Source organism: Chrysemys picta, chromosome 4, assembly GCF_011386835.1.
Source record: "Chrysemys picta bellii isolate R12L10 chromosome 4, ASM1138683v2, whole genome shotgun sequence".
Lineage (NCBI taxonomy): Eukaryota > Metazoa > Chordata > Testudines > Emydidae > Chrysemys > Chrysemys picta.
In genome coordinates, this window is record NC_088794.1 from 76,805,939 (window position 1) to 76,819,107 (window position 13,169).

Genomic DNA, 13,169 nt, shown 5'->3' on the forward strand with positions numbered 1-13,169 from the left:
CGACAACACTGCAACTGTGCAGTTTCTGTGCACTAAGTGGCTTGGCAGTGTGTGTACACCCCGTGAGTTACAACGCAGAAAGCTGCTTTACTGCAGAGAAACTTGCCAGTGTAGACAAGGCCTGTTTTAAATTAAACCAAGAATCTGAAAATTGTGCGCTAGCAAACAGGCTCATCCAAGTCACTGAGACAACAGTGAGTCATCAAAAGATCTTTTATGTTCAAGTTTATTTGGTAGTAGAGTAGCGATACTGTTCTCTTTATGCTGCTTTCTGTCTTAATCAGTATGGTATGACAGGTGAGAAAATAAAATCCTCTTCTCCATGCAAAAATTCTGCTTCTTAGAAAGAGGGGGGCATGCATGAGACACAAATCTCGGAAAGGGGGCACCACAAAAAAAAAAAAAAAGGTTTGGGAACCTCTGCTTTAGAGAACACATGATTTTTTTTTTTTTAAAGAGCCACAAGAGGCAAATGAAGGAAAAGCTATGAGGATTTTCTGCATTCATTAAAGCTAGAACATTGTTTTTGAGGTAATTGCCCTTGACTTACAGGTCTTTGAATCTGACAAGGAAAGAGAATGGCGTTGAATTTTGATTATTCAGAATTCCATTATCCTAACGTCATAGTCCAAGGGGCACAGTTTTGCTTCTTCAAGTCACCATCAAGTCTAGCAACACGTACAACTCATTATGCTCCCCACTGAAGAGGGATGGAGGGGAGGGAGAGTACTTAATTATTTATAATGCCCTTTAGATGATTGGCTAATACAGGGAAAATACAGAAAAATAGTCCACACATGCTATAATGGAAAGCTGATACTGTAACTGAACCCTATAGATTGATTACTATTATTTTGGGGAGTGAAGAAAGAACTGATTGCTGCCACCTTTCTCACTGCTGCTGCTGCCACTCTATCACCAGACCTTGTTTCTCTGCTATGGGCAAACCACATGGGAATATTGGGAGTATAGCAGCCTATATGGCTCACCAGGACATGTCCAGGTATAGAATTGGAATGTAGAGACTCCTGGATACTTCTCATCCTCTGGGTGCTTATATATATAAATAAATGTGTCTCTGTGTTCTTTCTCTTCCTTTATTCTCTCCCCAAATGACAGTTGCCTAACATGGCACCTGCCTAATTTTGGGCAAACTTTTGAGCTAAAATAGGATGCATTTCACCAGACAATTGGAACAAAAAAAATGTGTCCTTCCAAATTAAAATTTCAAGATTCTAAAACTGTATGAAGTGGTTGTTAAAAATGTCAGAAATTTTTTTGGGACCAGTTTTCCCAGCTGCCCCGGATTGCTTGAACACAGGTCATTTGGGCCTTGTCTACATGAGAAAGTTACATCGGTTTAAATGAAGTTATGATTTTAAAGCAATTGAGTTCAATTGGTGTAGAAGTCAATGTGGACAATTCTTTTGGTTTGAACCCGGTTTATATTGGTTTAGTTTATGTTGATTAGGAATTGGTTTAAGCTAAACCAAAATAAGTGTATACACAAAGGAGTTGGCATCAGTTAAACTCAATTGATTTTAAAAAAAGCAACTTTCTCATCTGGACAAACATTATATATACATCATAATACTTAAGGAATCTTAAATATTCTTATTTTGCAGAGCAATGTCACATGAAACATTGTTGCTTGGCCAAAGAAAAGAAGATAATTTGAGAAGCAGAAATTAAAATTCAGGTAAAGGAAGATGGGTATAAACATATAGGCTTGGCTTTGTCTTCGTAGAAAAAAAAGGTGTATTCTTAACTCATGTTAGCTAACATGGAATAATTGACGCACAAGTTACAGGTCAAGGTAAACCCTTGGCTCCCCCATAGTCTTTGTTTCCACCTGCTAATACATGTGAAAGCTACAAACTGTCCCACCTTCACTAGGATTTTACCTCCTGTTAGTTACCACATGTTAGCTAACAGAAGTTAAGAACACACAGTTTTGCCTAAAAAAACTTTTACCAAATGTAGGTATGTTATTTCATGGGGAGGGGGGAATAGCTGTGGGATTCACACTAAATATAGAAACACTGTTTTCTAACCACCTGCTTTACAGTCATGAAATGGTTTGTGGCTTAGTGTGCTGATTGTACCGAATCAAAGCTTTATCAAAACAGAAAACAGTATGAGGGAAGACAGGAGACCAGAGCGCAAAGACACTTAGCCCACTGGAAGCCTTTTATGTGACAATCTGCAGTTGTTGAAGCCACTGCAGGAGGGACACTCCAAACAGCCATCTGTTACCTGTAGAAGAGAACCTTTCACAGCTGGAGTTTTCCACCCTGCCCAGATAATTATGTGCTGTGGTAGGGCCCTGCATGCTGATTCCACTGCTGGAAGGGGCTGGCTACAAGGGAGAAGATAAAATGATTTTTAGTCTGTGACAAACTGAGAGTCATTCTGTGATGCTTTCATGTGAACAGCAGTGAAGAAGCATTCAGTTGTGCTGCATCCTTTAAATAAAGAGTCAGTGTGCCATGCAATGTACTAGACTTAAATCGTGAGGCCAAGCCATTGTATTATGTGGCCCAGTGGCATAGAATTCAGCAGCAAAATGCTAATTTGGTGGCAATATGAAGGGAGTCTGAAATTGTTCCAATTGCATTGAAAAGGTTGTAAAAATGGAGCATGAAGCGAGAATAGAAAACTAAAGCATATTGTTTAATTGCAGTGCAGCTAAGGAATACAACTGCTATAGGGTTTAAAAGCTCCAAAGGAGAGAACCTTTCCTTGAATTGTGTCTGTGTATGTAGGGAGTGGGAATGGAATAGCATAACAGAAAGAAGGGTCAACCTGAAGTACTGCTTCATGGGATCATAGGCTTGTAGAAGGCGGTGGTTGCTATCTGTAGCTCCTAAACTGCACAGGAGTGAAGCTCTATTCCTACAAACATTGGGAAATCTGCATGGCAGCCACCTTCCCTCACTTGCTGCACAGTTCCTAAACCATTCACCCTTTTCAGCCCCTGTGACTGATATGGGGTGGGACAGTCACTCTAATCACGGCTGCTGTCCTTATTGTCCCAGATTCCAGATTCCCTTCTAACACTGGTCCTTATATGGGCAACAGCTTGAGAGTTGGCTCCCACTGGAGGGAAACACAATAAAAACCACAGACACAGAGAAGGCAGATGTCATGGTGGGTAAAGTAGATGAGGAGTTGGAAGATGGCAGGAAGCTGGTTGTTTTGGTGGATTTATGTGTCAACTTGCCCAAAAAGTAAACCCTTAAGCTTTGACATAAACCAAATTCTAAATATTGGGTATTAGGAAGAAATCTTCTTTGGGAATATTTTATCCCATAACTGCCTACTGCAAGGTTTCTTCCTTTGGTACTGACCAGTATTAGAGACTAGACTTGACTAGATGGGCCACTGCTCTGATTCTACAGGGCTTTTTGCAAGCTCAAAAAGATTTGAGTTCAGGATTGGTTCTTCAAGTGATATTAAATAAACTGATCCAAATAAGAAATACTATATATAGGAAAGGGGCCTATACACCCATACACTGTCCATGATGACGTTCTGAATTATATGCCATTTACACTCATATCCTATGAAGCTAAAAAAAGAAATAACATTAGAGTAATTCTAGAGGTCACATTATTTAAAGCTGAGTGAATAATTGATTTTTTGATTCAGTGACTGAACTGAATAATTTCCCCAAGACCACCACCACCACCACCACCAAAAAAAAGTCATTTTGGGTCAACATAAAATGGATTTTTTTTCATATTTTCTCTCCAGAACAAACAAAAAAATAATAAATTTGGGTCAAAAATGTTTTGTTCAATCTTAAATGATTTTTTCCCTTTTTTTCTTTTTCATTTCATGTCGTTTTTGGAAAGTTTTGATCCTTTTTCTTTTTTTAAATGGAATCTAGCTAAATTTTGAAACCAAATGTCATTTTGAAATGAAAAATCAAAGCATTTTGTCATTTTTTCACCACTTTTTGGAGGGGGCTGAAACTCTTTAATTCAACTCAAATTCACAAATAGTTTCAGTCAACTCAAAACTGCATTTTTCAACAAATGAACTATTTGTTCAAAAAACTTCACTCAACTTTAACATTATTTGCTGGACAAGGGAAACTCTGTTTCTGAAAAATTAATCTTGATCTTAAAATACAAGTGTTATTACATAACATGGAGCTTTATTATTAATGGCATTTTTAATACACTGTTGATGAGGCTTTCAGACAAACTAATATGACAGCTTATGAAAATATGAGATGTGAAAATGATGAATAATCTACTTACTAAATAATCTTGGCACATAGTTGGAAATTTAATTTAGGAATATTTGAAGAATGTTTCTAGTTGTATATTTTTCATATGGTTACAACATTTATAGGATTAATCCTTAGTCATGCATTGCTAGAAGCATTTTATTAACAGCAGCAGAAACAGACAATGGACTAGTCATAAAGCGCACCCACATCACTGACCTTTGTTTAGCTCATAATTATCACTCTCCTTTTGGAGCCACTTATCCCCAATAGAATAATATGGCTACACTGCTGAAAAATGCTTATCTCTACGAAAATCATTAGACAATTATTCCTATTTCAGACCTCAAGGTCAGGCAGCATTTACTGATTTTGATATCATAGATGATTTAATAATCTGTCAGATGGTGAAATATGTTGTGGTAGGGAGCTTGTTTCATCTGCAAATCCCTGCTATTTACAGCTATCAAAACACATAATTAGAAGCAAAAGACCTGAGATGCAAGCCAACAAATATATCCATTATTCATTAACTGTTTTTTGTTGTTGTTTTTCTTCTGCTAGCATCCTAAAAACCTCCCTTTCTTTGGAAGATGGCCAGAAGTATGTATTTAGATTAGTTTATTAACAAGATCATTAATCAGGTATCAGTGTTTCAAGACACTTTGTTGATCAGCAATTCTTTTTCTTTTTTTTTAAATTACAAGCTTATAGGATGATGTTGAACTGAACTTAAAACATCTGATGCATTAACCAATGTCTTTAGTTATATCAGCTTGCTAAATTGCATGGAGTATGTGGCTCTTGATCAAGATTTCACAAGAGTTTGACCATTACCAATAGATTTTGCAATACATTTCTTTATTCTTTTATGAAAATTCAATGAAATTATCAATAACAAAATCAACATTAAACAAATCTACTCAGGGTGGAAAATTGGGGATCGAGAAATGATGGGTCCAATTCAGTACTCTTTAAGCAAGAAAATCTCCAACTGATGTCACTGGCCTCTATGCAGATTTATAAAACAATGTCATAATAAAGCCTAATCTATAATTAAACTGCTTGAAAAGGTGAAAGAGAAAATAAAGAAGGGAGTGAAAGCAGAATTATCCAGTGGGCAGGGTTTGACATCCAACTTGTTTGAGTTTCTGGTTCAAAATGCATATTGTGCCAGAGGTGCTGTAGTATGGACCCTGGGATTATCCTTCCCCCAGGAAATGTTTCTAGATGCAATCTGGTGCATTCCCAAAGCAAATCATTTGAATTTCCTAAAACACTTTTTGATCTGAGGATAAAAATCATCTTGGTAGGGATGACTTTAACATTTCCCCCTAATGGGATATTTACAGAATCCACAATATCCACATCAGAGGCAGTGGGAAAAAAACCCTTTCATTGACAATCCATATCATTTTCTATTCTACAGTTCAAACTCTGATAGAATCCAGATGTCTTCAGGAGAGTTTTTGCAATGCAGTCTTTCTAGCATATTGACAAAGGTCAGCAAATATGTCCCAAACACTGACAGTTTGTCACAGGAGATAGAGGTAAGAAAAGTAATACATAAGGGCTCTATTCTCATCAGCACCCCATCTATCATTAAAGTCAAAAGGAGTGATCCTTTTCTTTTGTCTGAGTAATGACAGTGTCCCAGATTGATGATATGTTGTTATTTGAAATGCACAAGAGCCTCAAGTTTTTTGAGGAATCATTCATTACAAGATTCAGCTCTGGCATCCCTCAAGCGTATCTCTTGTATTCTGCTCATTTGTTTCTGGTAATAATGTTCAAAGAATTTCAAGATTTTATAAGTTACTTACACACACACACACACACACACACACACACACACACACAAACACACACACAAATAAATAAATCATTTAAAAGCTGGTTGACTTTTTCTTTGTTTTGTTGTTGTTGAAGAAAAATAACTTTTTAACCAAAAGATTTTTTTTTTAAATTTGCAGTTTTTTAGAAAAACCCAGAAACTATAAAACTGGTTTAAATGTTTGGATTTTGAACACAATTTATTTTTTACCACAACCCCACAACATTTACCCAAAACATTTTTTTGAAAACTGATTTTTTTACAGTGTTCAGTTTTCCAATACAAAAACTGATTTTGTGAGAAGGGGTGGTAGTGGTGGGGATTCTAAATCTTGTTTTCTTTTTTTTCCAAAATTTCTCAGAAAAAGTTCTTGCCATTTTTCAATCATCTCATTAAAAAAAAATGTGTTCCAAATTTCCCCTAAGATCGATTTGTTGCCATTGTTTGCCCTAGAGAAAGGATTCACCTCTGCACACCTCTCATAACTCTCCATTGTCATACAGTCCATTTGCTTAAGTTGTGTAAAAGCTCATGATTTGGCCCATGGTATTTAAGCAGTATACTTCTGCATATTCTAAAGAGAATTACTAAAGAGAGTTCTAAAGAGAGAGAGACTTACTAAACCAGATAATAATTTTAATAGAAAGACACTAGCATCTTTGAGCAAAACAATTATAATGGTATAAAACTATTCCACTATCTCATACACTTAAAATCATATTTAAATAATCAGTTTAAGTCAATGGTAGCTGTGCCCATGCATCTGAGGAAAGAGTCTAGCCTGGAGATCTTTTCAGAATTCTCATTAACTCATTTTTTTATCTATACTGAAAGGTATTGAAATGATAGTAGACTACCTGAAAGACCATTGGCTGTTATATAGTGTGCTCCTGACATGAAACAAAATCAATACCTGATAACCATCTCCAGTTGTCTAAGGGCCTACTTCTGCAACCCTATCAATATGGAGGAAAATGTACTGACAAGAGTAGTCCCCTTGAACTTCAAAGGGACTACTTGAGTGAGCAAGTAAAACTCCACTGATTAATTGTTGTAAAGTCCGATCCTTAAGCAACAGACCTGCAGATTTTTTCCTTCTGTGGATTAGCAAAGGTCCTTTCATGGCCACCTCTCCTCCCAGCCTACCAATTCTGCATCATACATACCTGTGGAAACTACAATGCTTGGTCAAATGAAAAAGGACTATTAGATAGTATAAAAATATTGCTCAAGCATGCAGGGGTGAAATCAGGAAGGCCAAAACACAAATAAAGTTGCAGCTAGCAAGGGATGTGCAGGGTAACAAGAAGGATTTCTACAGGTATGTTAGCAACAAGAAAAAGGTCAGGGAAAGTGTGGGACCCTTAATGAATGGGGGAGGCAACCTAGTGACAGATGATGTGGAAAAAGCTGAAGTACTCAATGCTTTTTTTGCCTCAGACTTCACAGACAAGGTCAGCTCCTACACTGCTGTCCTGGGCAACACAGTATGGGGAGGAGGTGAGCAGCCCTCAGTGGTGAAAGAACAGGTTAAGGACTATTTAGAAAAGCTGGACATGCACAAGTCCATGGATCCAGATCTAATGCATCTGAGCATGCTGAGGGAATTGGCTGATGTGATTGCAGAGCCATTGGCCATTATCTTTGAAAACTTGTGGTGATTGGGGGAAGTCCAGGACGATTGGAAAAAGGCAAATATAGTGCCCATCTTTGAAGAAGGAGAACCTGGGGAACTACAGACCAGTCAGCCTCACCTCCATGGAAAAATCATGGAGCAGGTCCTCAAGGAAACCATTTTGAAGCACTTGGAGGACAGGAAGGTGATCAGGAACAGTCAACATGGATTCACCAAGGGGAAGTCAAGCCTGACCAACCTGATTGCCTTCTATGATGAGATAACTGGCTCTCTGGATATGGTGAAAGCGGTGGATGGGATATATCTTGCCTTTACCAAAGCTTTTGATAGGGTCTCCCACAGTATTCTTGCCAGCAAGTTAAAAAAGTATGGATTGGATGAATGGACTATAAGGTGGATAGAAAGATGGGTAGATTGTCGGGGTCAATGGATAGTTATCAACAGCTCGATGTCTAGTTGGCAGCCGGTATCAAGCAGAGTGCCCCAGGGGTTGGTCCTGGGGCCGGTTTTGTTCAACATTATTAATTATTTATTAATGGTCTAGAGGATGAGATAGATTGCACCCTCAGGAAGTTTGCGGATGATACTAAGCTGGGGAGAGAGGTAGATATACTGGAGGGATGTATAGGGTCCAGAGTGACCTAGACAAATTGGAGGATTGGGCCAAAAGAAATCTGATGAGGTTCAACAAGGACAAGTGCAGAGTCCTGCACTTAGGATGAAAGAATCCCATGCACTGCTACAGGCTGGGGACTGACTGGCTAAGCAGCAATTCTGCAGAAAAGGACCTGGGGATTACAGTGGATGAGAAGCTGGATATAAGTCAGCAGTGTGCCCTTGTTGCCAAGAAGGCTAATGGCATATTGGGCTGCATTAGTAAGAGCATTGCCAGCAGATCAAGGGAAGTGACTATTCCCCTCTATTTGGCACTAGTGAGGCCACATCTGGAGTATTGCATCCAGTTTTGGGACCCCTGTGATGGGTTCAGTCACAGAGACCCCCTTGTGACTGTCACCTGATGTGCTGAAACTATCTCTGAGACCGATTTCCCTGCTAGCTTGGGACTCCAGAACCCTGCCTTGTTGAGCCAGACATGCTAGCCTGCTGCAACACAGACCCAGGTCTGGTTCATGCCGCCAAAGCTGCAGACTTTAACGAAAACTGCTCAGCAGGTTTCCTATCTCAAGCACCCAGACACCCTGCTCCCAATGGGATTCAAACCCCAAACAAATCCGTTTTACTCTGTATAAAGCTTATACTGGGTAAACTCATAAATTGTCCGCCCTCTATAACACTGATAGAGAGATATGCATAGCTGTTTGCTCCCTCAGGTATTAATCACTTACTCTGGGTTCATTAATAAACAAAAGTGATTTTATTAAGTATAAAAAGTAGGATTTAAGTGGTTTCTCAACCTCAGAGATGTTCCAATAAGCTTCTTTCACAAACTAGACTCCTTTCTAGTCTGGACCCAATCCTTTCCCCTGGTACAGTCCTTATTAGTTCCAGCAGACATCTTAGATGGAAAACAGGGTGTTTTCATGACTGGCAGCCCTCTTTTGTTATGTTCCACCCCCTTTTATAGTTTTGTCACAAGGCGGGAATCTTTTGTCTCTCTGGGTCCCCATCTCTCCTTCTAAATGGAGGTTGAAGATGGATTCTAGTTGACATGTTCACATGAATTGTGAGACCCCAGCCTCCATTCTTCCAGGGTTGGCTCACATGTACCCAGGAAGGGTTGCAAGTAAATAGAGCCATTTACAGGTCATTGATTCTGAAGCATATTCCAGTTACATTATATTCACACTCATAAGCATATTTCCATAAAACATTATGGAGTGCAAAGTCACCCCCACACACACACTATAGAAAGGACATGGACAAATTGGAGAGAGTCCAGCAGAGGGCAACAAAAATAGTCAGGGGGCTGGGGCACATGACTTATGAGGTGAGGCTGAGGGAACTGGGCTTATTTAGTCTGCAGAAGAGAAGAGCGAGGGGGGCTTTGATAGCAGCCTTCAACTACTTGAAGTGGGGTTCCAAAGAGGATGGAGCTTGGCTGTTCTCAGTGGTGGCAGATGACAGAACAAGGAGCGATGTTCTCAAGTTGAAGTGGGGGAGGTCTAGGTTGGATATTAGGAAATACTATTTCACTAGGAGGGTGGTGAGGCACTAGAATGGGTTACCTATGGAGGTGGTGGAATCTCCATCTTTAGAGGTTTTTAAGGCCCAGCTTGACAAAGCCCTGGCTGGGATAATTTAGTTGGGATTGATCCTGCTTTGAGCAGGTGGTTGGACTAGATGACCTCCTGAGGTCTCTTTCAACCCTAATCTTCTATGATTCTATGATAAGTAGAAATGAAACTATTGACCTTATTGAGATGTACCCAGCTGTTTGATTGCATCCCTCTCACATTTTACATAGGGGATTGTGATGTGGTGCCACTCACTGCTGTGGCACCTCCTGCTGGCTGTCCTGGGTATTATCTTAGTCCGCCCGTGCGCCCTTGTCTGGTGACATCTCACTGCTGTCACTTCTCCTCCAAGATGTGTGTCATCCCAAAGCATACAGCATCCTCTTCAGGATACAACCCTCCAGCTGTGTCATCATACTCTGTTCTCCCCCATTCCAGGGGAACCATAGTCCACTGTCCAGCCACTTCCCCAGTGGCAAGTGGGGGAGTATGGTGGGGTCCCAGCCTGGGGCTACGTGCTGTGTCCCCTCCAACCCCTCAGTCTACTTCCTTGGGCCACTTCCCTGCATCCCCATACCTTCTCTGCCCCTGTCTCAGGGCCCCAGCATGTCAGCAATCAGCCGGGAGCTCACTCTTGCTCCTCTGATCCTGCCCAGGACTGTTCTGTCCACAGTGCGAGCTGCCTTCTGCCTGCAAGGCAGCCAGTCCTCCTCATTCCTCGAGCTCCAGGGAGTGACTGATCTGCTCTGCCCTGCAGCTCTTCTTATATGGGCCTGTCCATCCCTGATTGGATACTCCTCATATCCCTTTCCAATTGGGTGTCTCCTGCACAGTCTCCCTAGGGTTCTCCCCAATTGGCTGCCTGTTGCACAGCCTCCCTAGGGTTCTATTAACCCTTATGGGCTAGTGTGGGGCAGACGCCCCATCACAAGGATGTTTATCTTCTTTCCACTGGGTTCATGGCTTCATATTTGTTAGTGGTAAAACTCCCTTTATTGCCTGCAGCCCCCACTGCTCTCATCTCTGCAGGTCATTTTGCCATTTGGTTCTGTCCCTCCATGTGTTTGACACCCCTGCAATTTTGATATCAGCACATTTGAACCATGCTGAATTCACACCAAAGGAACATGATTTTAAATACATTTAGTTGGTTAAACAACCCCCATAAATCGTCAACTGGAACAGGTAGAATGAAGACGGATAGATTCTCAGCATTACTAAATGGGCCACCCATGGAGTTTGAGAACCACTCATCTAGATGGGATCAACATTGAAGGAGATAGTGGTATGACGAAAGAAATCATTTTGTACCAGTTACAATAGAAACCCAAGTTTGCAATCATTGTGACAGAGAAGAAAATTTCCACTTGAAAATTTCCACTTCATTATGCAAAGTACAAAGTAATATGAGATAGATGCTTCATCAAGCTCTGAGGAATAATAGAGGACTGCTAAAAAGTGAGAAAGAAAAACCCTGTATAACTTTGTGACAAGGAATGAGGGAAGGTGGGGAAGAGAGAGAGAGAGACTGCAGGAGCAGCCTCATAATGTGTAGCAGCTAGAAATGAGCAGTAATACAAAATGGATCCCCTTTGCCACTAAAAACCAGGCCCTAGAAACAGCTACTTGAGGTTTCAACTTCAGCAGCACTTGTACACATTGCCATGACAATAAAACTATTGAAATGGAAAATTGAAATTGTGTGAAGTTGCATAAAAGAGAAATTACACTTGCCATCACACATTTTCTTTAAATAGAAGAGTCAAAGAACATGGAATAGTTTTCCAAGGTCAGGTGGAAGCCCTGTCCCTGCAAATATTTAGAAGCAGGCTGGATAAAGTACTTATTCCATAGAGTAGGGATGTTTTCATATTGCAAGCAGTTGGTCTACGTGACTTGCTAAGGTATTTTCCCCAACTGGAGTAAATAAATAATAAATACCTAGCTCTTATACAACATCCTGTATCTTTAGATCTCAAAACCCTTTACAAAGCAGATAAGTATTATTATCCTTACTGTAAAGGTGGAGGAAAAGCAGAACAGATAGGTGAAATTACTTGCCCAAGGCCTGTGAGATGGTCAAGATTAGAATCTAGGTGTCCTAAGCCCCAGTCCAGTACATTATAAACAGAAAGGCAAACAATAGAACTGTCTTGACAAGATGGCCAGACATTTCTTACAGTCTATTTTGTTTGAGAAACATAATTTTCCATAAAGGACCTTATAACATTTGTAGTATAAATCACAGGATACAAATAAAATTAAAATGAAAAAGCTAATTCATAATGCCAAGTATTATGTTTAATATATGAATTTACTAAGTTAAATTATCTTCTGTGAATATAGCACCAGAGTCCCCCTTAAGTCTTTAAAAAAGGGTGCTCTTGGGAGTGAATTTCACTGAGTGTTAAGTTTGCTGAGTGTTAATCAAAATTAAAAAAAAAACTTCTAAAACTTAACACTGTATTTCTAAAGTAATAAAATACACATTAACTATATTTTAATGGTGTAGTTTAAAATGTCTCTATCTGTCTGTTGGGAGGGACATCACTGTAGAAATAATCTTTAACTCATCCTTAAATGCTGATTGAAATAACTACATGGAGTGGACAATAGGAGACCAGACTGCAGAACCCAATCAAGCTCCACTAAATAGTGTATACACATTCTTACATTGCTACCATGGATTCTTTGTGATTGAGCTATGCTACAATGCAAGCAAGCAGGGAAGTAATACTATAATTAAGAATGAATGGGATAGTTCCTCTAAGAGCTTCATTATCATTTTTAAGCACAAGTGAAAAACACATTTCAGTACATTTGTCAGCTGAATAATTGACTACATTTGATAATCAGTTGATACTTGCAGAAAAAAAGAAGGGTTTAATGTTGATGCTTAAAAAAAATAAAAGGCACAATGTATAATTCATCACTGAAGGTGCATCTGTAGCAAAGATGGTGGAGCAGAGAGCTATAACAGGCAGAGTGGTGCAACCTCTAAAAGATGAGAGTGCCCGTATTTCAGTGATATTAGTTTCTGATGAGAATCATTAGTCTTGGAGAGACATGAGAATTTCAATACAGTACTGTCTTCATTAGAATAGATAATGATGTGTCAGCGGCTGGGTAATTAGTGAGTTGGTTCTTTTCATTTCAGTTATAAAGAGGTATATTATCACATTAATGCCAGGGGGTATACTGGGAGAAGAAAGGGGAAAGAGAAAGAATGGATTTACAAGCATAACAGCTATTAGTGTTTGTAACCTC